This window comes from Bidens hawaiensis, unplaced genomic scaffold, assembly GCF_021521415.1.
Source record: "Bidens hawaiensis isolate Kalapana, Puna unplaced genomic scaffold, B.hawaiensis_p1.1 tig00040733_1, whole genome shotgun sequence".
NCBI classification, from domain to species: Eukaryota; Viridiplantae; Streptophyta; class Magnoliopsida; order Asterales; family Asteraceae; genus Bidens; species Bidens hawaiensis.
In genome coordinates, this window is record NW_027497210.1 from 47035 (window position 1) to 50420 (window position 3386).

The 3386-nt window shown below is 33.4% G+C and overlaps 1 long non-coding RNA gene across 1 annotated transcript; it reads left to right on the forward strand.

Annotated features, from left to right (window-relative positions):
- Positions 1–1815: 1815 nt before the first annotated feature.
- Positions 1816–3386, forward strand: LOC143592406 (uncharacterized). Its single transcript, XR_013145925.1, has 3 exons — positions 1816–1893; positions 2024–2435; positions 3225–3386. It is a non-coding gene; the product is annotated as an uncharacterized LOC143592406 (long non-coding RNA).

Genomic DNA, 3386 nt, shown 5'->3' on the forward strand with positions numbered 1-3386 from the left:
TGTTTTCGCGCTGTGTTGATGAGAAAAAAGCTTTTCTTTAAATCGAGGTTATATTTGAGAGTAGGTTTCCGTATTTTAACAAATGCTCTTAACATATTTAATGTGGTATATATAGCGACTTAGCGAGGGAGCATCGAGTACGTAGCAATTGATACGAGTAGGTCTGCTACATGTGTAGCATGACATAATTTATTAGCTCATTTTCCATTTGTATTTAACGTGGACATGTGTGTATGTTGGATATGGACATGCGTAGTCCATTTGGTTCTTTATTTGTCGGTTTGTCTATTACCCACTCACGTTGTCCGTTCTTTCTTCATTTTCATTGTTCGGTATTCCGGAGTCATACCACCCTCGATCATTATTTTAAGAACAATGTGCATATGCTACATGTAATTTTCACTTTTTGCGCAATGTTGAAACCCTAATTGAGCCGGATATGATTGTGTGAGAGTTTGATGATGGGTTTTATTGAGAATGATGAAGAAGATAAGATGACCATTTTTTATTATTGAAGGTTCTTAGTTGATTATGTTATGAGATCACAGTAAGAATCAAGTATGGTGTTTTATTCATGTTGTGCATGAGTGTTACAAAAGGGAATGTGTACATTTATAGGTCTGGGGAATCTTTCCCTAGACCATTACAACTAAGGTTTAGCATATTATCTAGCGGTCTTTTCTTCCTTTTGACTTTGGCTGGGAGCTCACTATTATTCGCTGGACGTCTCTTGGTTTCCTCAGAGTACGTATGTTTCTGGCCCCTGTTTAGCCCCCCTTTAGTCCTCTCTTTAGTCCTCCAGTCTGGCTTTGTCGTTGACTCAGTCTTTTGTCTGAATATGCTCTAGGCCTCCTTGGGCTGGTCTCTGTCTTGAGCTTTGTTGGGCTAACTCTAGGGTATCCTCTTCAAGTCCCCCAGTCTATTATTTTTGTTATTCATGACAAAAGTAATAGACTTGATGTAGGCATGTCCCCCATCTTTCTCCTCTTCTTATTTTCACGTTGGACCTATCTCTTTTCCACTGGGGCTGTAGCTGGCCTCCTTTTATTCGCTGGATATTGTCTAGCCTCCTAAAACATGCGTGCCTTGGGACCTCTCCTAAGTCAGGTGCACTTTATCCTAACCCCTTTGACTTGGTCTTTTATTTTATTATACCCTTTGTCATTGGGCCTCTTTTCTTGGGCTAGGTATCATGTTCTTTACTTACTGGGTTGTGACTCAGCTCAAAAAGCCCCATTCCTAGGTAGGCTCTTCACGCAAAGCAATAAATTAACAGCATGGCATTGTTTATTTTCATTCTCGTGGTAATTAGTTCACTCGTAACCAAGTTTTTCATATGTTTCATTAAAGCCAATCAAAAAACTAACTTTTCCTCTAAAGTCACTTTACTTTCTATTAATTTTTTTGATAGATGTTGTGAACTTGTTTTATATATGAAACATATATTGATCCTAGTTACTATATACCATTTTTCTTTTTCAATTTAACTTGAATTAAGAGGTGATAACAAAAAAAATACCAAATAATAACCGAGTATCATAATTATTTAATTTAAGTCAAATTAGAACAAAAATATTCACTAAATACTGACAAGTGTAATTTCAAATCTACCCGAATCAATAATTGGACAGGTGTCCACTCCTAAATCATCCCAGATTTCTTTTTCCCGCCTATAACTTATCTAGGTTTTATTAATTTTCACGGTGATTCATATTATAAAATTCATAACATCTAGCCCGCCCACCCACCCTATTCACAATTACGTCATACATTTTTCTCCATCTCTAATTCCTACTAGCCGGACCCTGATTCTTAATAGCCGGATTGAAATCGATGTTTTGATATGGTAACAACATGGTGAATCAATGAACGACGGTCAATCGAGTATTTAAGGTATTCGATTTAGGTTAAAATCTGGCTACCATGGTCAATAGATGAATGACGAGTTATATATTTCATGTCATGGTTTTCAGAGTGTATAATTCATATTATAAAATGTTTTTTTCTTTGATTTTGATGTTAGACGCTTGGTGAATCAAAAATGGAATGACCTTGAATTTGTTTATATGAAAACGCTGCAAATGGATACAGCGTTAATGCAAAACGTCATTTCGGTTATGATTATTGAAGCCTGCAAACTTGGAAAAGGTATTTCTTTTATTATTATGCTATGGTTATTGATTAACTATTTAGGGATTGTTTTGTCAATGCAGTAATATTTGTCAATGAGGGTATGCAGGTTGTTTTGTTTAATGCAGATAAGAACTATGACCATCGTTACAATTCGATGAATAATTCTATTAATGAGTTGGAGTAATAAGAGACTATGTCCATAGCAAATGAAGACTAGGTACACTCAGAACATGTGCATATTGTAACTTTGGTCATTAAATGCAAACAGTGGCTATGAAGATAAAGAACACTACAAAGAGCAGGTATGTATAAGATTTAGTGTTAGAACCAACTTCAATCAAACCATTTAGAAGTATGTTGATGTTTTGATTAATAGTTCTTTAATTTTCATTTGATTTTTCATTTTTGAAGGTGGTTAGCACATTTTCAAAATTTGATGACTGCATCAAAATATGTAATTATATATGATTATATGCCCAAAATTGTTAGCTTCTATTATACAAACTTTTATAAATTGTATTTTAATTATGCACACTTTTATAAATTGTATTTTAATTATAAATGTGACTACATAAGTATATGTATCATATTCATGAACCATATTTTTCATTTTAAAATTCTAAATACGAACAAAATATTTTAATAATAAAAAATAGTTTACATTACCTGACCACCGAAACTTAACATCCAAACCACTAAAACCCAACCTAACCGCCATGTTCGGTTTGTCGTTTCCGAAACTGTAGTTGACGGTTGATTTGGGTTACGTTTCTCTAACATGCCAAAAAGGGTGATATTAAATATTAGTCAATTAATAATACAAGTCAAATGCCTCAAACATGTATTATGTATATTCAATCCATAACACTTTGTATATTATTTTATTTAAATTGTTAGATTTCTAATTACATATTATAGTTTTTTTGTTATTTGTTTCGAGATTAATTGCTAATAAAAAAAACAAAAACTTTTGGACAAATGTGTTTTAATTAGACCAATTATTTGTTTTTGAGTTGGATCCTTATTGATTGTTATGTCCATATGTGTACATCTAATTTTATATTGTGGGTTTGTAAATGTATCGTGTGCAGGATGTTTGGGGTTCCCAATCATGGTTTAAAGGATAAATGATTAGGAGTCGCTTCGAGCATCACAAATTGATCGTAAAGTCTGCTTTGTACAATGTACAACTCAAGCAAAAAAGTCTATCAAGTTTATGGAAGGTCATATGTGCGGTAATAATTGTATTAATT